The 27,823-nt window shown below is 33.6% G+C and overlaps 1 pseudogene; it reads right to left on the reverse strand.

Annotated features, from left to right (window-relative positions):
* Positions 1-21,108: 21,108 nt before the first annotated feature.
* LOC109680682 (olfactory receptor 10A7-like) lies at positions 21,109-22,061 on the reverse strand (annotated as a pseudogene).
* Between the last annotated feature and the right edge of the window lie 5,762 nt (positions 22,062-27,823).

The raw sequence follows: 27,823 nt of genomic DNA on the forward strand, positions 1-27,823 counted from the left end.
TATTGACTAATTCACAGGTTTAATACTCTACCAGTAGTTTATGTGTTATATAGAAGATCCCCTGGTAGTAATAGCTATAAGCAGCAGGAGTTGGGGGGTTAATGTTTGTAATGCTAGCTATAGAAATTTGGGGAGTTGGATATGATGGCATTATAGGTGGAGATGGGAAATGCAGAGGGTGAGTGGGGAAAGCAGTGTGGAGGCTGCTGTTTTTGTGGTCTTTATGTGTGTTTGGGTATATTTCTGTTATTGTAGTAGAGGGTATAGTGTTAGGGATTGCAGGGATTCAGGGTTGTGTAGAGTTTGTATAGTAGGTTGCTCAGTGGGTGATGAGTGTGAAGAAGGGAGTAGAAGTCTGGTAACACGTTTGGGAACAATGGGAGGAGAAGGTGAAGTATGGGGGAAGAGAGGGGATGAAAGCAGGCAGAATGAATTGTTTGATAGGGGAGCAATGGGTTTTAGCACAGGAGAAGGATGGAGAGTGAAGAGGGTAAGAGTAGGAATGAGAGGATGATGACAGTTAAGCTGACAGTATAGAAAGAAAAGAAAAAAAGAGAAAAAAGATACTAGGAGTAGAAGTAAAAATAGAAAACCCACAATAATAAAACTAACAACAACAACAACAAAAATCTCAAAGAAATCATTGTGATAGATGAACAAACAGGTTCAGGAACAATAGTATTTCAGCCTTAGTTTAAGTTCTGGTGTTACTCCTCCAGGGGTAGCTGGTGGAATACTGCATGGCAGTTGGCACTCACCTGTTTGGTCTGATGAATGTCTCCCATGCAGGTTTGGAGCCAACAGCCACAGTGGTGGTAGCTGCAGTCCACCTGTTTTCTCAGTGTAATGTGGTGTGGAGAAGCTTTCTACAGGCTAGGGATTCAGGGTGTCTAAATTTTGATTCTCCTTGGTGTTTTATTTTCACCAAGTGAGGCTCCAGGGTCTCAGCAAGATTTTGGAGACACAGAGCACACGCTTTCTGGTTCTGCACCCTCGTTGGTTTTAACTCTTCTTCTAAATAGATAAAAATAACAATAAAGGGTTAGAGGACACAAGCACATCTGGATATATATATATTTTTTTTAAATTTGGCAAGGATTTGTTTGAGAAAAACAGGATAAGAAATAGGGGAAAAGGGAGAAACATTCTCCTCCATCCCACACAGTAAATGGAATACATCTGGATGTTTTTAAAAGGAGCAAAATGAAAAAGTACTTTTACTGTATCAGGATATAAATAGGAATAATGATTACAAAATGCAGAAAATGTATTTGAACTGCATGACATTATAACTATGGTCTTCTAAACATTTCTTATATTAATAATTATAATTAATAATTCCAGTAGGGTCAGATTCCCCACGATATAAGAAATAAATTAGAAGCAGAAAAAGGAAAAGCACAGCTTGAAGCATGACATCATCTGTCAGTCCAAGAAGAATGAATTCTGTCACTGATGTTAGGTTTCCCATCATGAACTTCAGGAAAGTCAAGGTAGAGAATAGAAACAATGATAAATTGTAATAAAACTGAAGGCTCAAATTGAAATATAAAAACAGGACCAGCAAACAACTAAAAACAAATTTTAATCTCTTAATCTGTCTATACAGATTGAAAAAGAATTATACTTAAACAAAAATTCCAATGCATTGACTTATTGTATTTTATGAATAACAAAAGCTCTGCTTCTTAGGGCAAGGTTAAATCATTTCTTCTAAACTGTACCAGTACTTTTTTTAAATCATTTTCCCACTCATTTTTTCTTTTTTTATTCTATCTATTCTGATTTTTCTCTCTTAAATTATTGTGTATTTTCACATTTGCACAGAAAAAATTTGAAATAAATTTAAGGAATTTTTTGAAACTTACTCTTAAATCAGTCTCTTAACATTTATTAGTTAACAAAGTAATCATAATCCAAATTATATAAATGTTACAACATACCCATACCCACCACAATAATAAAAAAGAGCTTTTTTAAAAAATAAAAGAATAAATTGAACTCAATTGTTTTCTACTTTTTTGCTGATTTGTATTTTTTGTTTCTACTTTGGGAGTGAGTATTGATAAATCTGTGTACCTACTGATGCTGAAAGCCTGCATAGAGTACGTCTTAGCTCTTGATAGTGCGAGTATTTGTGTCAATTGCTGTTCCTGGCTAATGATAAGGATTTAATCAATGTCAGGACCATTTTATGTAGGCATATGGGTTAGTTAGCTCTTGGTGAAATGTTGACTTATAATAATCTCACTGATTATATTGTCTTGCTGTATAAATAATCTTCCTATCAACATACTACAATTTATTGAAACATCAATGCAAGTTCAGCTCTGCACATAATTTATTTTCCAACAAACTCAATCTATAATAACTATTTTTCCATCTTTTTTTTACAAACATTTATTACAACATAACACTGGGTCTTAAAGCCAAATTATTTTCTAGTTGTTTCAAGTAGAAATAACTTTACCTGCTTATCTGTTTAACTTCAAAATAAATTAATTACCCACATGAATAGGCTCCTGTTTATTTATACTTAGTTACAATTAGGAGAAGAATAATGAGACAGTATCCATGGGAAGCAAGAATGAGAATAGTAGAAAATGTAATTTGATTATTTACTCTGCCACTGAGCTCTAAATTGTGTGAGAATGTTGTAACAATATCTAACTAAAGCTGCATATGTATGATAAAATCTTATGGCTTGGATTTTATCTATATTTGTACAAAAAATCATATTTGTAAAGGGATAAATCAATATTTTTGCAATTATGCAAATTAGGTGAAAATAGATGAAACAGGAGATTATCCACAGTTTTTTATATATACCTATATATAAACACATACATATCACTATCTATGCATCAGTAGCTGTTACTATAAAGGCTTTTTATTCTTTTATATGCTGAAAAATGTTTGATATAAAATTTTTAATGTGAAATATAAGATTTCTACAAAATATCTGGTAAGTATTCTTCAAAAATGTCAAAGTCACAAAATGCAAGTAAAGACCTGAGTACACAGTAGGGAAGAGTAAGGAGAAAAAAGAACTGAATGTAAGTGCAGCAGTCACCAAACATCTCCTACTCCAAGGAAGTGAATCAGTTCTGTCTTAGTTCCTTTTGTGACTGAGTTGGAGAATATAAAGGCTTAGGATCCTTTAGGAAATGATCTCAGGGCCATCAGAAGGTAAAAATCTACACAAGAAAGTTATATGAAAATGAACTTTAAGCATGAAAACTATACAAACCTATTCATTCCACTTCCTTTATTTCTATAAACCACTGCACACCATGTTACATATTTTCCCTGTCTATCCTGAGCTTTGAATGTTTGTTAACTCCCACATCAATCAAAAAATTTACATGAACAAAAATACATGTTTTCCTGATAGTTGGCATGGTGGTGATAATGTAGGGAAATGTCCAATGGTTTGGTGAGATATTTCAAAATTTCAAAATTTTACTCATAAAATGAGTTGTTTTCTTAAACCCAGTAGTTACATTATTAAAAACTTAATCTTTCCATCAATGTTCCAAATTAAATTAGTAAGCTTTACTTCCATTTATGTTATTTTGTTACATGAAGATATGATTGTTTGTAGGGCTGGGGAGGGAAAATATAAACAGATCTTGGAACTTCTTATAGTTCCACAAAGAAGGGAAGTGACTTTAAAAGTTTTGTCAATACAGCAGTAACAACATACAAAAGTCTAGTGTCTTCTTGGTCTCCCTTCAGTGATTTACAGTTTTTACTGTAAAGGTCTTTCACTCTTTCATTAAATTTGTTCCTAGGTATTTTAATTTTCTGATGCTATTGTGAATTATACTGTTTTCTTGATTTCCTTCTCAGGCTGTTCATTTGTAGTACATAGAAATGCTACTGATTTTTGCCTATTGATTTTGTATCCTGCTAGTTTGCTGAATGTGTTTCTGAGATCTAAGAGTGTTTTTTTAATTCAATTTTTAACACCATTCATGTACAAGACTGTATCAGATAGGGATAGTTTGTCTTCTTTTCCTATTTGAATCCCTTTTCTTTTTTTCTCCTGTTTTATTTATCTGGATAGGAATTCCAGAACTATATTGAATAAGAGTGGAAAGAATGGACAAATTTGTCTCATTCTTGATTTTACAGTTAATGGTTATAGTTTTTTCCACATTTAGTATGATATTGGCTATAGGTTTGTCAAATGTACCCTGTATAATGTTGGGGTATATTCATTCTATTCCTAGTTTCATCAGAATTTTTATCATGGAAGGATGTTGATTTTAGTCAAAGGTTTTTTCTGCATCTATTGAGATGATGATGGGGCATTTGTCCTCCATTCTGATTATGTGGTGTATTGATTTGTGTCTCGTACCACCTTCATTCCTGCAATGAAACCACCTGATCATGGTATATGAACTTTTAAATGTGTTACTGAATTCAGTTAAGCATTTAATTTTTTTTTCATTTATTGACAGGTACATACATTGTTTGGGCCATTTCTCCCCTTGCCCACTCCCCCAAACCCCATTCCCCCATGCTTCCAGGCAGAACCTGTTCTGCCCTTATTTCTAATTTTATTGAGGAGAAGATATAAGCAATAATAAGAAGGACAAAGCATTTTTGCTAGTTGAGATAAGGATAGCTATACAGAGAGATTCCTAGCATTGCTTCCATGTACAAATGTGTTACATCCCAAGTTGATTCATGTCTACCTGATCTTTTCACTAGTTCCTGATCCCCTCCCCATATTGATCTCTGTCACTTTAAGATTTCTGTATTAGTTCCTCTGTAGTGGGGACATCAAACACTTTTATGTTTTGGGTTTCCTACCTATCCCCATATCTCCCATATGTGCTCTCCCCTTAGCAAGTGACTCAAGTTCAACAACACTTTTTTGAGAATTTTTCCATTTAGGTTCATCAGGGATATTGACCTATAATTTTTTGGTGTAACTTTATCTGATTTTGGTATTGGAGGAATATTGGCTTTGTAAAATGAGTTGGTAGTATTCCTTCCCCTTGTGTTTTATGGAATAACTTGAGCAGCATAGGTTTTTGTTCTTTAAAGTTCTGGTAGAATTCAACAGTTAATAAATTCAGGTCTAGCCTCTTCTTTGTTGGGAGGTGCTTTAACAGCCATCTCATTGCTTTGTTTATGTCCTCTTGGTTCAATTTTAATAAGTCATATGTCTCAAGAAATTTATCTATTTCTTCTTGATTGTCTAGTTTGCTAGTATACAGGTTTTCGTATCCTTTACTTGGTCTCTAATTTTAGAGTATCTCTTATGATGTATGCATAGTTGTTCTTCTCTGGTCATGTCTATTTGGATTTTTAAATGCCTCCTATACATAGGTGGCTATATCATTACATAGAGGTGTGAAATTTTCTTCTATGATTTCATTGAATAGGTTTCCTATGCTTTTAGTTTGTATTTCAGCTCCTTCCACCCCAAGAATTATTAAGTTTAATCTTTTGAATTATTTTAGATAGTCATTTCTTCTCTTAGTGATGGTCTGCATACAATTTCTCCTCAGTCTTGTCTTCCATCTATGATATTCTTTCTTCTGCTTGATCTCGTATACTGATTATATTGTCCACTGGGGGTTTTATTTGACTTATGGTACTTTTCATTTGTAACATTTCTACTTTTTTCTTTACATAATTTCTGTTTCTTTGCTGAATTTCTATTCTAGGTTGCTTTCTTGTCTAGTAAATGTCCTGACCACTTAATGAAGGCATATAGATTAATTAGCTCTCAGTGAAAAGTTGAGTCAAAGGAATATCACTGATTGTGCTGTCATACTGCATACATGATCTGCCCATCAACATACTACATTTTATTAAAACATTAATTCAAGTTCAGCTCTTGAACTTGTTTCTTCCTAACAAATCCAATCAATATTAGCTGTTTCTCCATCTTCTTGAGAAAAATTTATGAAAACATAACACTGGATCATCAAGTCAAATTAGTTTCTACTTATTTCAACTAGAAATACTATTTAACTTTACCTATTCCTCTCTTTAACTTCAAATAAATGAGTTACCCACAAGAATAGGCTCCTATTGTTTTCTAGAAATTTGTACAGATTTGGTCAAAATATACTGCACTTCTCTTTATACATGGAATCCCATTTTGTTGAATGTTAAAAAGGTTTTTTTTCAAATAATGCACTCTAATTAAGTTATGAATATAATTCTTCAGGATTTTCATTTTAATATATCCCTTCAGCAGATATGAAGAGATATTAATCAGGTAATGCTTTTTTGACTCAAAAATTATGATTCTTTTCATTTATCTACATATATTGTTATTTTTCTCATCTTGTAATACACAACTAGTTAATCATAGTCACAAATGATTTGTCCTTATCAAGGTAAGATTTGCATAATTGTTTAACATGGACAAAGGAGAATTTTTGACAAGTTAAGAAAAGTGGTTGTGTAGTAGAATATATTAGAGAGGTTTCAAGTCTTCCTAATATGAACAATTTATACTTTTGGAGTAAATAGTCCTTTGTTTAAAACTTCATAAGTTAATTGTAAGATTTAAGTGCATTGCTATTTTAATAGTTGTAATATGCTCCACAGTTATAGAGTTTTAAGTTAGCACTCCAGAGGAATTAATACAGAAACCTTAAAGTGACAGAGGTCAACACTAGAAGGGGATCAAGAACCAGTGTAAAGATCAGTTAGAAATGAATCAACCTTGGTTTTCACATATTTGTACATGAAAGCAGTGTTAGGAATCTCTCTGTATAGCTGTCTTATCTCAACTAGCAAAAATGCTATGTCTTTCTTACTATTGCTTATTTCTACTCTTCAACGGAAGAGAAAAGTGCAGAACAGGTTCTGCCTGGAAGGGAGGGCAGTGGGGAGAGGGTGACAATTGGGGCAGGAGGGAGAAATGACCCAAACAATGTATGCACATGTGAATAAATGAATAATTTAAAAATTGTTATAGAATAATCTGAGTCACTGTATAAATAATATAAATTTAACTGTTAATTGAATTTGTGGATGTCCATGTCTGAATAGATTATCTAACACAAATGATAATAAGTATACAAGCTGAATGCAAATGTGAAAAATTAAAAATTATGTAGAGATAACAATTTTTGTTAACAGGTTTTATATTCAGAGAAATAATACTAAAGTACTTACAATATCACAGAGCTCATTAAGTTGTAATATTCTCAAAAATTAATTAAATTACCCTTCCAGATTTAATAAGTTCTTGATAATTTTTGTTTCTGCTTGAAAATGACTTGACTGACTCAGATAATTTGAAGATAATTTTTATCTTCGGGCTCAAAGGCATAAATATCAGTTAAGAATTACTATGGAAGGTGACCGGGAAGTACTGAAGAGATCTGGTAGTGATGAGCCAATGTGGGTTGTAATACACATGTGCATGGAAGCAATCCTAAGAATCTCTCTGCATAGCTATTTTTATCTCAATCTAGCAAAAATGCTGTCTTTTTTATTATCTCTTATGTTTTCTCTTTTACAAAACTGGAGAACAAGAGCACAGACAGGGATGTGGGAAGGAGGGGGGGTTAGGGGGAAGAAATGTCCCAAACAATGTATACACATATGAATAAATGAATGAATAATTTTAAAAGAATTAAAGTACTAACTTAAAAAGTAATTAATCAAGAAATTCCATTCATGACAGAAAATTTATATTTTGAAATTTACACTACATAATTCTTTGACAAAACAAGAATGTATAAATGATTGAGTTTACTGAATGAATAAATGAAAGAGGGATCAAAAATAAGAGCAAAGTTGTATTTTTTATTAGTAATGATTTTATCTGTTAAATAAAAGATAAGCAAAATGATAATTTTATATAAAAATTATATTAAACATATTTCTGTCAAGATATTAAAAGATAATAAGCCTTTCCAATAATGATTAGTGAAATATGATACAGTTGTACATAATTATAAGTTGTGACATTATACATGTAATATAACAATAAAAACTTGACCCATTCAAGTTCATTTGACAAAAACAAATAATTGCCATCCAAAAGGTGAGAAAAAGGTAAGTTTTATTTGTGGTTAAAGAATATGGAAGAAATTTCCCAAACTTTTCCAAATAAATTTTATTATAAATCATTTCCCCATAGTAAAATCATTCTCCAAATGAATTATGGCTCTCATATTTAGCCTCCATGTCCTTCTGGTGAAGGATCACAGAGCTGTAAGAGTTGCTTATTAGTTTATTAAAATTGTTCTAGGTTACACTTAGAAAGAGAATAAGAAAAGACCACCAATGAGAAGTAAGAATGCGCATAGTGGAAAAATGTAATTTGATTATTTACTTTACCACTTTAAGGTCTAATTGTGTGAGTATGGTCTAACATTTTCTACCTAAAACTACAAATATATGATAAAATATTATCCACTGGATCTTATCTTTATTTGTATAAATCAATCAAAAATCTATAAAGAGAATGTGTGTGTAGTTATATATACAAAGATGAAAGTAGATGAAACAGTAGACTGCACATACCTATGAAATATGTAGAGAGAACTTTATACCACTGCATAAGAACATCACTAATCACTATTGTAAAGGCTTATTATCCTTTAATATGCTGAAAGAAATGTTTCATATAAATTTTTCTTATATAAAATATGTATTGTATATTTATATAGAGCTATATATCACTGTATACATACATCACTAAATGCTATTATAAAGCTTTTAATCCCTTAACACGCTGAAAAATATGTTTGATATACAGTTTTCATGTAAAATTAAGATTTCTACAAAATATCTGGTAAGTATTCTTCAAAAATATTCTTTACTTGCACAAAATGCAAGTAAAGACTGAAGAACAGACTAGGAAAATGTAAGGAAAAACAACAACTGAATGTAAGTGCAGAAGTCACCAAACCTTTCCTACCTCAAGAAGGTGAATCAGTTCTGTCTTTGATCCTTTTTTGGCTGAGTTAGAGATTATAAAGGCTTAGGATCCATTGGGAAATTATCCATGGGCCATCAGAAAGTAAATATCTAAACAGAGATTTAGATGAGAATGAAGTTTAGATATGAAAATTACACAAATTTGCTCATTCCATTTACTTTATAAACCATATCATACACCAAATTACACATTTTCCCTTTGTATTCTGAGCTTTTTCTGTTTATTAACTTCCACATTAATCAAAATATATAAGAACACCACAAAAATACATTTTTCTCTGATAATTGGTATGGTGGTGATAATGTAAGGAATCGTCCAACAGTGTGGTAAGACATTTCAAAAGCACCTGAGGAAAATAACCAACTCACTATGAGTTGTTTGCTCAGACTCAGTAGCTACACTATTAGACACTTATTCTTTCTATAGTTGTTCCAAATTAGTAAACTTCACTTCTGTGATTTCTTATTTTTTCATGGAGATATAGTTGTTTCCATGGCTGGAGGAAAATACAAAAGAATCCTAGAACTTCTTGTACTGCGAGAAAGAAAGGAAGTGATTTTAAAACAGTTTGTCATTGCAGCAGTAACAGCAAAAACACAGAGAAGCTAATTTTAAGGAGCTCAGTGTCCGAAGTGGGACCCATTTGAGTAACAAAATACACAATGACATCAAATCAAACAAATAAACCTGAATTGTTTACTAGTGACTGAATAAAGAAATGAGGAGAAACATAACCTTTTACAGTAAAATTACGAATTAATTAGAGGGAAATAAAAAACAACCATGAGGCGAATAACACACAAAATTCTTTGTAGGTAAAATCTAAAATTTGTAAACAGAAATTTGAGAGGAGCAGAATTTACATTGCTGCAAACTCTCTATTAAGTATTTAGCAACTGCAAAAGGAGATATAATGTCACAGTGTAGTAAAATGACTGACATCACCCTACCCAAGAGAGCAAAATTTAAATCACTAGTACAAAGACATCATGAACACTTCAGTGCAATGCACTTAGAAAAGAACACATTTCTGTGGAAATTGTGACAATGTATAACATCATTCCAATCATGTAAAAAGATGAAGTGAACCGAACTGAAATATTTCTACAAAATAACTAATATTCTTCAAAAAGGAAAAGGGGACCAGGAACTAGAGAAAAGGTTAGATCAAAAAGAATTAACCTAGAAGGTAACACACATGCACAGGAAATCAATGTGAGTCAACTCCCCGTATAGCTATCCTTATCTCAACTAGCAAAAACCCTTGTTTCTTCCTATTATTGCTTATACTCTCTCTTCAACAAAATTAGAGATAAGGGCAAAATAGTTTCTGCTGGGTATTGAGGGGGTGGGGGGAGAGGGAGGGGGCAGAGTGGGTGGTAAGGGAGGAGGTGGGGGTAGTGGGGAGAAATGACCCAAATGTTGTATGCACATATGAATAATAAAACAATAAAAAAATTCTCAGTCATAAAATGCAACTAACGGAAAGAATTGAGAAGACACTAGAGAAGAGTAAGGAGAAAAAACAATTGATTATAAAATGCAATCCTGGAATACAAAATGGATTCTGGTTGTAAAACAAGTGAAATCTGAGTAAGATCTTTAATCTAGTTAATATCAGTTTTCTAATGTCAGTTTCTTGATTTTGAATACATTATTATCATATTGATCATATTCTACCATTAGAGAAATAGAGTGAAATGTTTAGGAACTACCTGAACTAATTAAAAATTAGTTAAAAAATCTCCTTTTAATTCTCATAAAATACAAATAAGAAAAGGCAAAAATCATAAACTGTCTGATCACCCAAGTTCATCCCCAAATCAAAGCTTCAGCAGTGTTCCTGTTGTTAAACTGAGTTTGGCCTAAAGTTGCCTCTGTACATAATAAAGTATAGTCTAATTTAATATGAAAAGAAACTGCAACCTAACATAACAGTTCTTATACGCTTATAACAACCAGTCAGTCTTAAGCATCATGGCAACCAAAGCATTAGCTAATCAGGAGCAGGAAGCTGTCAAAGGAAGCAAGCTCTGGACTGCAGCCCATCAGGTGTTCTGAAGGTCATTTCTACTTCTTTGGCTACAAGTAGAGTTTGTTAAAATGTTGAATGAAACATTATGAACCACTTTGCCACTGAGTGCCGTGCAATTCAGTAACTTGTCTCCTATTAAATTTAACTTGTTTTGGTGCTTTTCTGGCTTTCTGGGGTGTCTTTTCTTCAGTCATCACATGACTAGTTTCCTCATGCTACTCAGATCTCAAACTGTGCAAGCCTCAATGAGGTTTTCCCAACTGTACCATGAAAATAGCTGCAGCTAACCTTAGCTTGCTAAACCTGTTATACTTACCAGCTTTTTTGTCCACATTTTCCTAAATTATATTATCCTAAATGATGTTACCTGTTTGTATGTTTTCTGTCATCTTTACTAAATGTAATCTTCACTAAATGAAGGATTGCATTTAACATTTTATCTCTAGGACTTAAGGGTGAATAGCACATAAGCTACTTCAGCAAGTCATTTTGCCTTAAGTTTTTTGAAAGAATCAAAAGTCTTTGAATGATTGAATTTCTGAAAATGACCCAACATACTTGTGTAGCTTAAACTTTGAATAAATGTTTGGCTTATGTCAAATTTTTCAAATTAAATCAGAAAAGACCTCGTCAATGTTCAGTTAAGGAAATAGATTTCACTTTAACATTCTCCATTCAATAGTAAACATTAAAGGAGATTTGCAATCTCTGCTTCAAAAATGATTCTAATTACTATTTTTCATTAATCCATGTGGATATCCATGCAAAAAACCCAAATAGTTATTTTTTAGAAAGAAAGTATTTCTACTTTAGGACTATTATAAATAAAGTTACTATGAATATTTTTTATGTCTTATGGTACAGAAATGCTTTCATTTCTCTTGGGCAAATACCTCAAACTGGAGTTGCTGTGCTGTACAGTAGAGTCTTTGAAATGTCACACAAAGACTTTTGTGTTAAAGGTTTCGTTGCCAGCTTTTGGGAAGTGGTTGAACCATGAGGGCTCTAACCTCAGCGGTGGACTAATCTGTTGATATATTCATAAATTGATGGCACTATTTCCAAGTGGTAGAAATTATGAGGTGAAACACTTTGCTCCACCGCAGTTCCCTGCCATGATGTTCATCTTTGCCACACAGGAACCCAGAAACAATGGAGACAAGTGATGGTGGATTGTAATCTCTGACACCATGAGCCAATATAAATCTTTCCCCCCTTAAGTTGTTTATCTCAGGAATTTTGTCACAGTGATGAAAACCTAATACAAAGTGTATGCTTAACTTTGTAAAGAAGCTACCAAACTGTTTTCCAATGTGTTCACAACATTTTACATCTCTTATAAGTATGTAAGCAAGTTTCATTTTCCCTACAACCTCACTAACACTGGGTATAGACAGAAAATCTCTCTTTAGTTTCTCTCAGCATGCTTTCTTTTAGCTTTTGTTGAAAAAGTATTGCAAACATTTTGTCAAATATATCTTTAAGCAATTTACTTTTTTATTATTGGATATGGTATTTTTATAATTTTATTGTACATAAAGAGGAAAGCAATTTACAGTAATGGTTGTCTCATGTTCACTTTTTATCCTACAACTTTTCTAAGTTCACCTATTAGTTTTAGAAGCTGTTTGTAAATTCCTGGGGACCTTTGTGTACAAATGATCATAGCTTTTGTGGACAAAGACTTTTCCTTCTTTCATCATAAAGTGAATACATACTTACAAATTTTTATTACTTTTTCAAGCTAACTCCTACCTTAAGCATAATGCCAACCTGAAGAAATGAAGAAACTCTTTCACCATTAAGTGTAATATTTGTAGGATTTGTTTGTTTTAGTTTTGGGCTTTTGTGTTGTTCTATTTACCAGCTTGCAGAAATTTTATTCTACTTCTATTCATCTGAGAATTTTGAATCAGTAATACTGGTTGATTTATTTAAATGCTTTGCTTCATCTTCTATGATGAGCAAAGTTTTCTTTGTTATTCTGTGCATATGATGACTTCCATTATTAAATTTCCAATAGAAAAGCAAAATATCTATTTTTAAGAGGAGACTGCTTTGGTCATAATACATTTTCCCTTTTATATATTGTTAGGTTTAATGTGGCAACAATTTCAAAATGCATCTATGCTCATGAAGAATGTTTTACTCTAGTTTTCTTTTCTACTCAAGTTTTCTGGTTTTAGTCTAAGAATTGCAGGCCTCAAGAATGACTTGGCAATTGTTAATTTGGTATTACTTCTTATTTAGATGGAAGTATTCATCAATGAAGCTGTGTAGGATGGGAGTTGGGAAGGTTTGAAAGGGGAGTAATACAATCTCATCTAAGTATGACGTTTAGGTTGCATATTTCATCTTTGGTGAGTCCTACTAATTTATGGGTTTTAAGAAACATAGCCATCTCAATGAAGTTCTCAATTTTTTTGGAACTGCTGTTCACAAATACTTCCTTACCATTCTTTAAATCTCTGTAAAGCTATATAATCTGTAGTCCTCTCTTATTTCTCAAGCTCATGGTGTGCCTTTTTCCTACTATTTTTCCTTATTACTTTGGGTAGCAGTTGATCAAATATTGATTTTGACTGAAACTGGTTTTGGTTAAATTGACATTCTCTTTCTGTGCTGTTTTATTTTCTATGTCATATACTTCTGCTCTTGTCATTTTTCCCATTGCATACTTCAGATTTTTTTCATTCTGATTTACAGGTTTCTAAAAGTTTAAGTTTAGGTTATTGATTGATATGTTTTGTTGTTTTTGTTTGTTTGTGGCACTGGGGTTTGAACTCAAGGCTTAACACTTGCAAACTTGCAAGGCAGGAGCTCTACCATTTGAGTCATGCTTCCAGCCATTTTATGTTCTGGTTATTTTGAAGATAGGGTCTTGATTTTTTTCCCAGACTGGCCTGGAATAGTGATCCTCCTATGTTACACTTCCTGCCATTCCTGTGAGGACAGGCACACACCACTCCACATAGCTTTTTTCCTTTGAAATAGGGTCTCCCCAACTTTTTTTGTCAGGGCTCGGCTTGAATTGTGCTCCTTCCAATCTTTGACTCTCAAGTGGCTTGGAATGACAGGTGTGTACTACTGACCCCCAGATATTGGTTGAGATGGCATCTTGCAAACTTTTGCCTGGGCTAACCTCAAACTGTCATCTTCTGATCTCAGCCTCCCAAGTAGCCAGGATTACAGGCATGAGTCACCAGTGCTTCCAGCCTTATTTATTTTTCAATGCAGGTGGTTAGTGCACTAAATTTCCTAAGCCCTGGCTTAGTAGTTGTTTTTGCTATTCTTACTCTGTTAGTTTATAAAGTCAATGAATTGGCTGAAGTTATAGTTAAGGATCAGCTCAATATAAGACTCAGATCCAGAAAATAAGTGGAAATCTAAAGTGATGAGCCAGAAAAAAGATTTCATTCAAGTATAACCTAGAAAAATATTGGAAGCTTGAATGTGGAATTTAGATTTACAGAGACAAACAAGTGAAGATAGGAAGATTTCAGTAAGACAAGTACTCTAAATTTCACTTAGAGAGGAAGGCATAAGTTCAATATTGACATTGTTCAGTGTGATATAGTTAATAGCAATGTATTATCTACTTAAAAATCGCCAAAAAAGTATATTTTGAGTATTCTCACAAAAAAATCACAAGTAAGTGAGCTAATGCATATATTAATTAGCTCAGTTTGTCATTCTTCTTTGTAAACATATTGGCATAGCTGTAATTCCAGTGCTCAGGAGGCTGAGGCAGGAGGATTGAGTCCAAGATCAGCCTGAGTTAAGTAGAGCCTGTCTCAGAACAAACAAACAAATATTGAATACATATTTTAAGACATGTACCCTATAAATATATATATAAGTTTTAGTTGCTTGTCAAAATAAAAATGATATTAATAATGATAATCTTTCTATACTCTAAAAAGTTGATGAAAAAAACTGTAGGCCTATACACAAAATAGTACAGATTTCAGCACCACCATTCTCCAAGTTCTCCAGAGAGAACCATTTTTCAGAACTTAATGACTATGGAATAATTCTTTAAAAGCTCAACAAAATTATGCTCAAAATAGTTATGGAAATGTTCTGTTGCATTGATTGAGAATTGTGGCACCAGATACCTTATTTAGTTCTCATGTAAAAGAAAATAAAAATATTTAACTTCAAGTGGAAATTATTTGAACTGGTAATAAATTAATAAACCAATGCCTTATTTATTTCACAGAATAAAAAGGAAATACATATACCAGACCTGTGTAGCTTTTCTGCATCATGCAGAGAAGTGGGAACAATTTCTGTTAAAGATTCAGGATGAATCCAATAAATGCAATTCTTAACATCATTACTAAAGTAGACTAAGCATCACTTATCCTTAACCATTCTGTGTAACAGATCTCATTTCACCTCACTGCCTTAAAACAACAATTCTGATTGTCTCCATATCTTTAAGAGTCAGCTGGCTATAAGATGGCCTAAAATGGACTCTGTGGTATTAATCAGGTCAGCTTCTAAAGAGAGAAGAGATGGGAGAGAAGAAGAAGGAGGGCAAGAAGATGAAGAAGAAGAAGGAGGAGGAGGAAGCTTGGGGAGGGGATGGGAAAGGCAGGGGAAGAAGGTGAGGAGGGAAGGGAAGGGAAGAGAAAGAGGAGAAAGAGGGGGAGAAAAACAGGGAGGATGCATGACCACAGCAGGTGGTCCAGCACTCCTCTTTTTATCTTCACTTTGCAAAACCAAGTCACTTTTCTAGACTAGATTCAAGGGATGGGAAAAAATACAACCTCCTGATGTGAAAACCTGGCAAGCCTTATTACAAAGGGCATGCCATGTTTCTATCCATCTACCTCATGGCTCATGAAGAATCACCTAATCACTACAGGGAGACTTAAAACAATAGAAATGTATTCTTTCATAGTTCAGAAATCCAGAGATCTGGTATTAGATGTCAACAGAGTTTTTTCACAAGACTCCACAAGAAAATATTCCATCCCTCTCTTCGATCTTCTTGTTGTGGTCAATAATCCTTGGTGTTCTCAGAGTACAGCTGCAACACTCTAGCTTCTGCCACCATCTCCACATGGTATTCTTCCCTGTGTTTGTGTCACTTTCACACTAAATCTCTTTAATTACATAAGGATATCAGTTACTGGATTTATCACCTTCCCTAGTCTAATTCAAACTCATCTTAAATTGACTTGTTTTCTTCCAGTAGTGTGTTCCCATGTCAAACAGAAAGCATGCTTCTTTTTCAGCTAAACTCGTTTTGCAAATTTGTCATGAATTTTTGTGATGCATCTCCTAACTATTTTGGTGTTATTAATCCAAGTTATTTGTTGTCAAAATTTAGATTTTTATATTTTTAGAGTCTTCTCCTTTATAGATGGTCAAAGTGATTCCCAAGTAGTTTCTATCCAGACCACTGTTAGAAATACAGTGAAAAATTGGGGAAAACATCTGAGTTTTTCCACAACAAAAAATAAATATTTTTCCTCTAACAAACAGTCACTTTTACAAAATATGCTCATGGTTTCATATAAAGGAAAGAAATCTAATTTATCTAAGTAGAAAATACCATTATAATACTTACTGTATGTTCTTTATTATATTGTTATAATTTTCAAATACCTCCTGAAAAATGTTTCTGTCCTCTTTCCAGATGTCCCTAAAACAAACACAGAGAAGAGTATTCAAGTCTAGTTTATGATGAAGATAGATGTGGTCTTATCTTTACATTTCATAATAATGTGTGTTTGTGTGTGTGTGTGAACTCATTTATTTAAATTATATTTGTCTTTATGCTCAGAATTAACCTTCTATAAGACTTCTGAATGAGACTTTTTTTATTAAACTTACAAATTACTTGTACATCTTGATTTTTGGTTTTGAGTCCATCAAGATTCTTCACTGTCAAAAAACTGAAATTGACTCTTGCTGACTTACACAGGAAAAAAATGGTTAATAGGATAAGGAGGAGTTCACAGAGCAGAAAATGGGAAGGGAAATATGGCAGAACTAGCAGCATACAGGCCCACAGTGAAACATCCAAAACCATATTCCAGAATCTGTGGTGAGAAAAAGGGCTGTGGCACCACTTATGCTCGCCCTCCCAGTCCTGGACTTTGAGAACCACCACCGCTGTCTCTGCTGCTCTAGGATTCTGGGAAACACTGGCATTATGTGAGTCTTCACTGACTCACTTCCTTGCATTCTTACATCACAATTCAAATATTAACAGTTGAGCTTAGGTTATGTGCTCACAAATTACCTGTAAGGATCTGGTAAAATGTACATGCATTCTTCACATCTTCTCCATGGGAAATGCCTCAGTCTTGAACTAGTAAGACATTCAGAGGCTAAACAGGTCCCAGATGATCACTAAACTCTCTTTTCTGAATATATTCAACTATCACAGTACAATGAAAACGTATGTGACTTTATAAAATGTTACTGCAAAAACAGTTACTCATGGATGATAAAGAATCTACTATTGTCACATTGTTACCTTGTGTTTTATTCTGAATTCAAACACAAACTCTGTGGGTTACATTTCACTGTGAAAGGTTATTATAATTTAGTTTCTATAACTTGTATTCTTTCTACTATCTGAAAATATACAACACTCCCTGTCAGTATTAATTTATAATACAGGTTTATAAGTTTACATGACTTTGTAGCATTGATTATAGCAAGTGAAAAATTTGCCTCATTACTTCATCCATAATTATATTTTTTCTAATTGTACTTAAGTTTTCTTTCCTAACCAAATTTTAAACTCCTTTAGGAAAGTTTTATTTAGTGCATCTTAAAGTATAAGTATAAACCAAGGTTATGCTTATATGTATATCAGATCATATTCACTAATTTTACCCTAGTAACATTAAAGTAAATTGAAGACAGAAATTTTAAGCTACATTGAAATAGCAACAGTATTGATTGCCTTTTTTTCTGGCATTTCTATCAATTTTAATGAAACTATTTGAAGCATAATTATCAATTCCCTTTTAAAAGCATTGGAATGCAAAGCACATAGGAGATGTACTAGGTACAAAACCTGTAAACCTTTTTGGCTTGTACCTGGTAGGAAGAAATTAGTTTTACACTTCAATCAATACATGATATATACAGAACTCAAATCATACCATTTTAATTAGGAGTATCTATTCTATATTTTCTAAATTATATTGAGAATAATAACAAATACCCAGACAGTGTTTGCTGTGTGCTAAGAGCACACAGAGTATTCACATATTGCTCATTATTCTATTCTATGTTTTACTGTGCTAGGTATTAAACTTGCACATGCATAATCAAATTGAGATTGAGTTTACAATCCCACAATCTACTCATGAGTTATATACAACTATTAGTAAACCATTGTGATAGCATCTTTCCAGATGTTCACTGACTTAGTAACATTCCTTCAAGAATATTTGAATTAGTCTTTAAAAAATAAAAGTCAGTTAAAGGATAGAGATGTAAAGGAAGAGATATTCCATAAATGCTCATTACACTTCATAAATATGAGCCTCAGCAAACCACAACTAAACTAAAAACAATGATCACAAGTTTAAAATTTGTAGTGGCTTTTACAGGTTCTGAAAAACTGGCAAAGAATGATAGATTGTGGTTACTGGATGAAGGAAAAGATGTGCAATTTACAGAAGCAATGCCTAACAAAACTGTAGAGGAAGACACATTTATGTGCAAATTGCAAATCAAAGCCAATATATGCTTGTACTGATTACCCAAAATTAAATTTTGCTCATATCATGTTATTATCTCTGTTTTTTCATAGCCAAATTCTCATGTAGATAGTAGCTTTATCAAGATAAAAATATGACTAGAGATTTTTAAGAGATTAATATATTGGATTTCAGATTTAGACAAACTGGATTCAAATTATTGTGGCCACCTCTCAATAACTCTAGTTTGTCAAATTACATACATTCTCTGATTCTCATGTGTCTTTTATGTAAATTACATATTTAATAGGATCTTTCCCTTGAGTTGTTACAGGAGTATGTGTTAGAACCAGTGTCTCAGTATATCATGTTTGCCATTATTATCACTCTTTTGATTTACTATGCTGTTAGGCAAGTGTTTGTTGTTTGAATTATAAGAATAGGTGCTTATACCACTCTTGGGGATATACCCAAAAGATGGTGACACAGGTTACTCCAGAGGCACCTGCACACCCATGTTTATTGTGGCACTATTCACAATAGCCAAGTTATGGAAACAGCCAAGATGCCCCACCACTGATGAATGGATTAAGAAAATGTGGTATCTATACACAATGGAATTTTATGCAGCCATGAAGAAGAATGAAATGTTATCATTCACTAGTAAATGGATGGAATTGGAGAACATCATTCTGAGTGAGGTTAGCCTTGCCCAAAAGACCAAAAATCGTATGTTCTCCTTCATATGTGGACATTAGATCAAGGGCAAACACAGCAATGGGATTGGACTTTGAGCACATGATAAAAGCGAGAGCACACAAGGGAGGGGTGAGGATAGGTATGACACCTAAAAAATTAGCTAGCATTTGTTGCCCTTAACGCAGAGAAACTAAAACAGATACCTTGAGAGCAACTGAGGCCAATAGGAGAAGGGGACCAGGAACTACAGAAACGGTTAGATCAAAAAGAATTAACCTAGAAAGTAACACACATGCACAGGAAATTAATGAGCATCAACTCCCTGTATAGCTATCCTTATCTCAACCAGCAAAAACCCTTGTTCCTTCCTATTATTGCTTGTACTCTCTCTATAACAAAATTAGAAATAAGGGCAAAATAGTTTCTGCTGGGTATTGAGGGTGTGGAGGGAGAGGGAGGGGGCAGAGTGGGTGGTAAGAGAGGGGGTAGGGTCAGGGGGGAGAAATGACCCAAGCCTTGTATGCACATATGAATAATAAAATAATATTAAAAAAAGAAATAACAGTAATAAACAGTCATATTTCATAAAAAAAAGAACAGCTGCTTGTTAAAGAATTAATGACTGATATAGCCAGTGACCAAACATCCTCACACTCATATAACCAAAAATAAACAGTATAATAATTTTATTAAATAACTGTTTTAAATATGTAAAAAATGTAAAAAATTTCCATCATGACTTCTTGACATCTGTAAAATTCATCATTTTATACATTAAAAAATTACTTTAAAACATTACAAGATTCACTGTTACATCACATTAGCTGCAGAAATGTATAGTGGTCTGTGGTGGACATTTATATTTTCCCTTCATATTTTTCTTGCCCCTCTCCATCTTGTACTCTTCCCCTGAAGGGTAGTGTTAATGCACTGAATTAAGGGATATTATTACCCTCTGGCTCATATTTGGTTTGTCCAAGGACAGAAGTCAACTCTTTATTGAGAGGCAGAACAGAATAAGGCTGGAATGATTACCTTTCTCTAGTAAAGAACAGAGCTATTACATGCCTTTTTCTTATATAGACAGCTCCAAATTTATGATGGTTTGACTTACTATTATTCAACTTTGTAACAGTGCAAAAGTGATAGGTAATTGTCAGTCAGGTCACACAATACAAATTCCATAACTTTTTCTGATTCCAAGTAAGTTTCAATAGAAACATACTTCAAATATTTAAGGTTTTTATCCAAACCAAGTTTAAAACTCCTTTAGGGTAGTGTACTGTGTATCTGGGCAGTGCAGTGAGCTGCTGCTCCCAGCTAGCCATGGGATTATGAAGGTGAACACAGTATTCTGTAGTGTAATTATGGCTTATCTATGATGTTCACAAGGTTGGGTGCATTTTCATCATATGGTATTTTCAACTTACTATATTACAATTTATTTACATCATAAATTGAGGTGCATCTTTTAGTCGTACATTTGCAAAGTTAATAAACACACCTACTTGGAATCAGAAAAAGTTACGCAATTTGCATTGTGTGACTTGTCTGGCAATTACCTATTCTTGCCTACAAATATTAAACAGTCTTTTCATAAAGCTTTCCTCAATTACTCCCAATATAGGATTTTCTTTCTAAGATCGAATGATGCTCTGGGAGGCACCCACCACAGTAAGTGACACGAAGAGAAGAAGAACAGCTCTTCTGCACTTTCCTTTTATGCCACTTGCGTGGGTTCTGCCACTCATACTTTATTTGGAAACACTCTACATGAGGGACTTAAACTTGTCCAACTTCTGCAAGATGTTTCTAACGACTGTTCTCTTGACAGCTCCTTTTACTTCATTATTCCTTAGGCTATATATGATGGGGTTTAACAAAGGTGTAATGACAGTGTAGGACAAAGACAATAGCTTCTTGCTCTCCGGAGACTGGATTTGGGCTGTAAATAGATCAGACTGCTTGTTCCATAGAAGAGGGATACCACAATAAGATGTGATGAACAATTAGAAAATGCCTTCTGGCGACCAGTAGCAGATGGCATCCTCAGAATGCTCACAATAATGTGGGTGTAGGAGACCAAAATAAGGGAAAAAGGAAACATGATAAACAACAGTGTGGATGCAAGTGCTTGCATTTCATACATAGTTGTATCCTCAGTGACTAATTTCAAAACTGGAGGACCATCCCAAAAACAATAGTCTATAGCATTTGGTCCACAGAAAGGAAGGGCCATCATCCAAGCAGTCTGTAGCATAGACACATGGACACCTGACATCCAAGAGCCTAGAACCATCCACAAGCAGAGGGACCTGTTCATTATGACTGAATAATGGAGAGGGTTACAGATGGCCACAAAGTGGTCATAAGCCATAATAGAGAGAAGAAAGCATTCAGAGCAACCAAAGAAGAAGTACATCTGGGTACCACAGCCCACAAAAGTGATGATTTTCCTTGGTGACACTAGATCTATCAACATCTTTGGCACCATGACCAGGGTGAAACAAACTTCAAGAAGTGACAGGTTTTGGAGAAAGAACTACATGGATGTTTGAAGAACAGGATCCACACTGGTAACTGTGACAATAAGAAAGTTCCCCATCAAAGTAACCGTGTAGATGGCCAGGAACAAAATGAAGAGGAAAATTTGCATTCCAGGATTGTTTGTAAATCCAAGAAGAATAAATTCAGTAACTCTTGTGTGGTTTTCACAAATCATATCTTAGACAAGTTGCTCTCTAGGAATCACAGTATGTGCATCAACGGGCAAGCAATCAGTATAGATACAATCTCAAAACTAACAATAAAACCCACAAAGCCTCTCTATTCTCAGTCATCTTACCCTTCTTTTTCTGTAAACCTCAGGTTCTTTACAATAAGAAACAACCAAAGAGAAAAGAATATTTTGAATGTCTCTTATTTAACTGTCACGCAGGTGTAGTTTTCTTCTCATCAACAGTTAATGTTGGCAGCTATTTGTGTCAGCAGAGACATGCTTTTTTGCACTTTGTAGAAGACTTTAGGAGAATAAGAATTAAAGTAGAATTATTTACTTATTTTTAAATGATTTCGGGGTTCAATGAGGATAACTATGAGTTATACTTTCCAATCTTTGGCAATTTAAGTCATGTTTCTACAGAATAATGTGCATTTTACACACACACATATACATATATATAAATATTCATTTTTCTACAAATACACATGCATATGTATATGAGAGAAGTTTGGCAAATAAACGTGTGTAAATTTTTGGTTCTTTTCCATAGTCTCCATGGGACTTCTAATTAATTATATTTTTGACATTTTATCTTGTAACATTTGATTTTATGGTCCCACATTTTTATTATACCCATAATTATAGTCATATTGCTCTTTTTGGGCCTAAATACCTTTCGAGAAAATATGACTTCCATCAGAGAAGTCACATTCCCAACAGTTACCAGAACTCCTACTCATCAACATAGGTCTGATCAAGATTATGCATCTTCTCCAAAAATATATAATGAGAAGTGAGACTTTGACACTTCTGTTAATATATACACTTACTATTGTATGTCTGCTCATAAAAGTACTAATTTACTTATTATGAACTGAAACACTGTATCTCACAGTGAAATATTTTGACTAACAGAAGTGCACAAATTTTTTTAATGTGTACATAATTCTTAACAACAACATATCAAGTATTACAACATTCATTGGATAAATAATTATTCATAATGATACATAGAGTTGAATGAGGTAAATTTTTAATATTCAGTTTGATAAATATTCAGTTAATTATTTTATATTACACTTTTAAATTTTAATTCAGAACATCCTTATAGACAAAATAATGTTGAAAATCAATTTCCCTTCCAAAAGTAAGAAGCTGAAAGTCAACAGCCTATAGATTCATACTGAAACATGTAGCTCGTTTAAATAATACTGTGTTTTAATTCTACCCTAATGACATGCAATTTGAGAACATCATACCTGTTTGTGTATTGTAAGAGCATTATAAGTTCCCAAACCAGCATCCTCAGCATAAGGAAAGGAAGAACTTTGACAACCCCAGGCTTCTCACCCCTGGAGTTTCCAGAACATAGATGTGACGATATTGTGTACAGTGTACCACTCTATGTGAAATAGGAAGTGTCAGGCCTTTGATAGTATACTTTTCTACCTTGCCTGGTCACATTTAAATTTAATGAGAATTTAATGAGAACTAGAGCTTTATAGTGACACTGAATGCACCTCCATATGTCCTGCTCAGTCTTTCCATGAGCTAAGATACTTGCTAATTATGTTGCATCGATCCCCTAAGCAAGGGGGTTCCTTAGCAACAATGATGTAATCACTGCAAGAAATTATGCTGATGTCTCTTTTTAACTTAAAAATTGTTAAGTTGCCATGATTACTACATATCTCTAAAGAATGTGCTATTTTATTTGTTGCATGGCATTTTTAACAATTTAATAGTCATTAACTGCACTAACTTTGTCGATTAGGTCCTAATGAGGCCAAAAAATATATTCAGTCCCATCAAGCAACTCAACTTTGGCCTTTTCCTAGCAAATAGACTTTTACTTCTCATTCTATTTAGATCACTTACAAATATGTATATTGTCAGTGGAATAATTATGTTTTAATTACATTTCATAATCAGTATTTAGGATACATGTGAAGCTAAGATCAATATTAAATTTGTCTGATTTAATTTATTGAATGGAATAGTGCTTTCAATACTCTCAATGTAAATAGGTAAGTAACCCAGTATCTGAATTAAGATGACCTATGTGGTAATAATCCACAGCATTTCTTAATTGAGTAACTATAATTTTCTTAATACACTATTCTTTACCATTCTATAGCTTTCCAGATAATACAAAAGCCCCATTATTTTTTTGTCTTTTATTTTCATAAATCATAAAGCTATTCCATTTTCATAATTAACCAAGTTTCTTTACTTATTTTTCTTACAATGATTTTATAATAAATGGAAACAAAAAATTATGTGTTAAAAAATGGAATATCCATGTTTGTATTATCTCCAGCATTGAACATTTTGCTCAAAAAAATAGGCATGAATATAAAAGAGGGACTGTTTGGAGGGGGAACCAGCAGAAATGGAGAGGTTGAAAGGAGAGGGTGATGGGTTGGGTGAATATGATCAAAGTACTTTGTATGCATGTATGAAAACAGAACAATAAAATGTAAAAAGGGGAGGAAGGGAATTATAAACTGTATAGAGGGGATGAATTTGATCAAAGCAATTATATGCATGTATGGGAATATAACAATGAAACTCCTTTGTACCATTAATATACACTAATAAAAATAAAAAATTAAAAATAAAGAAGAAAAATGTATATCTTAAAGAAATCTCTGGACATATCTTACCAAATAAAATCCCAAATTTCTTCTTTAACTAGAAGTTTGATAATTTTTTGAAAAGGTCTGTGATACTTTCTGAGAAATATAAATGATCTTGAAACTTATCAATACTTCAAATCTTTAGAATGAAGCACGTTGCTTTGCTTTGCAGTACATGGTTAATATATTTTAGTAATAGTATTTAAAATTGTTCCTCTGGGAAATGATCCCTGGAACACTAAAAAGGACTAGAGTTAATTAAATAATTTTTATCTCATAGGGAGAATGTAGAATGCCAATAGAATTACCTGTTTTTCTTGATGTCATCTCAGCAATTCAATCTGTATTAAATAATGCTAGCTCTTTGTGCTGGGCTACTAAACACACTGAGTCCTTTGGTGATTACAAGTATGAAAGTGACAAGACTGTGTAAAGAGTATAGATTGTCATTTTTCCTATAAGATTTTCACACTTTTGTAGGAAAAATTCTGGCTCAGTTGTTAGAAATTTATAGCATGCACTTAAATCTCACACAACTTAAAATTTTTAGTTTAATTTATTTTAAAAATATTATTTTAAATATATTTGTAATATAATCTTCATAAAGTGATAAGCTATATCTAGCAAAGTTCATAATGGGCATGATTTTACCCTTTTTTTATTTTAAAGAATATGGCTATTAGTTTATTTTACTATGAGAACATTGCCAGGATAATATTAAATGAAAACAGTACCTTATAAAATCATAAAGTAGCAAGAAATTTTTCTTTGATTTTTTAACCATTAGAATTATTATCATTGGCATGTCTGAAGTCATTTATGCTTGAGAAATATTAAACTTTGAACTATAATAACACAAATCTGGAAATAACTCCTTTTATTTCATTATAAATATATTTGTTGCAAACTCAAATATTTTAATTAAATATAAACTTAAAATGGTCACAAATAAGTGCAATATGATGGTCACAAATTAGAACAAATTCTAATGATATTTTTAGGGGGTGGGAAGCTTTGCAATGGTCCCAGGAGTTTAAGGTCAACTATGCATGAACAGGGGTATTAACAAACAGCTAGATAGGCAGGCTGACCATAAGGGACCATCCCCACCTCCACTCCCAGAAGCAACAGCATCCCCCTACCCTCGCCCCCACCAGTGGTATTGACCTTTCCATCTTCTCTGAAGGAATTAACTCTGCATTGTCTGAGAAAGCAATAATGGCCTCTCCTGAGATGGGTACCAAGCAAGGCAATGCAGATTCTCCTCAAAACCTATGCCTACAATTTCTCTTTGCTTCTAGACACATAACAAGACTCAATTCCCAGCATTTCCTAAAGAGGAGATGACCCAGAAGAAGGTACACCTACCTCAAAATAATTTCTTAGGTTATATTATGTATGTATATATATATATATATATACACACACACATAGGTTATATGTATATATTATGCATATATATATATACAGAGAACATTCATGGGAATAGATATTAAGGTTTTATTATAGTGAAATAATGAACTTGAGTTTGGATTGGTCAAGTTAATTTATATGGGCCTACTAAGCAGAGTTCTGCATTTAATGTAGCAGCATGAGGAGTTAGGAAAGTTTGGAATTATTTGGTTGATTGTCTGAGACATGGGTCAAATGATGTGCCAACTGGCTAAACCAGAGATGCCCCATCTCCCATGGTTTACAGTTGATGACAGGATTAGAAAACTTAGGGAGGTTGAAAAGCAGGAGTGTATTTCTCATGTATTCAACCACACTAAAAGGGTTCTCATCAATACTTGGAGAAACAGATTTGTGATGTGAACCCAGGGTGATTACTCTTCTCTGTGGAGCATACCTTACAGCAGAAAACATGGTCACTCAATTGAGAAAGTTAAATGCATCGGGAATAATTGGATCCACTGTGGCAGGGGCCAAGTGGTGGTGCTCAGTCATGAAAGGCAAGGTGACTGTAGTTATAATGGAGAGCAAAGGCAAAGCAACAATAAGAGTAGTCTGATTTATATAGACCTAAGGCATTGACTAGTTAACCATTGTGTTCCTAGAAGTGAAATGGAAAGCCTACTAAATTCTTGATCTATGTAAGCAAAAACCTTTAGGTCAAGTGAACAAAGAGTAACTTGAATCATATAAACAGAAGCACAGTCCCTCTTTCAATTCCCATGCTTGAACAACAACAGAGACACTTAAGAATTAAGATCCTTACAGGAAATACCATGTTGGGAATGAGAATGTCATAGCCCAAAGAACCTGGGACCAGGAGAAAGACTCAACTCCCAGAAGAAAGACTGTCTGTCAGTTCCCCTAACTGGGAACCACATCTCAATCTACACATCCATGTTTCCTGGCTTTTGTTTAATCTTTTCTAGATTGCTATGGGGGAGATGATCAAAAATTTTTCTTTTTCCTTTCTTGGCCAATACTGTAAATTCATTTTCCTTTCTTATGTATAGTATATATTTTCTCTTAACATGGGCAAGTGTTCAGACTGAGGCCAAACTTCATGTCAGGGACTTCTGGTACCAAGGTAGTTCACACAATCAGAACCCTTTGAATGAAGGAGAGTCAAGGTCCCTTCCAGGAAGGATCCTGTTACCTACCAAAATTTAATACTGTTTCTCTTTCTTCCATCCTTCTGCAAAGGGATCTAGAGCCTTTTACCAAGGTAATTGTTCATTGGGAAAATGGAAATAATCAGAATCTGGGGAGTCTACTAGATGCTGGCTCTGACCTGATGTTGAATCCAGTAGACCAAATACATCACTTGGCCTTCTAGTTGTAGTAGGGCATTATGGAACCCAGGTGATCAATGAGGTTTTATCTCAGGTCCAACTTACAGTGGGTCTTCAAACCCATCCTATAGTCATTCCCCAGGTCTACAAAGCAAAATTAGAAAAGAAATTATTTGAAGCTGACAGAATTCCCATATTCATTCTTTAAGCTATGGAGAGATGGCTATTACTGTGGGAAAGGCCAAATGGAAGCCATTAGAGCTGCCTCTACCTCAGAAAATAATAATTAAAAAACCATATCACACCAACAGCCAACATGCCTAAGGGGCTTATTTGAAGATTGGAAGCAACACATTCCTCATTTTGATCTGTTTTCTAG

This window comes from Castor canadensis, chromosome 8 (assembly GCF_047511655.1).
Source record: "Castor canadensis chromosome 8, mCasCan1.hap1v2, whole genome shotgun sequence".
NCBI classification, from domain to species: domain Eukaryota; kingdom Metazoa; phylum Chordata; class Mammalia; order Rodentia; family Castoridae; genus Castor; species Castor canadensis.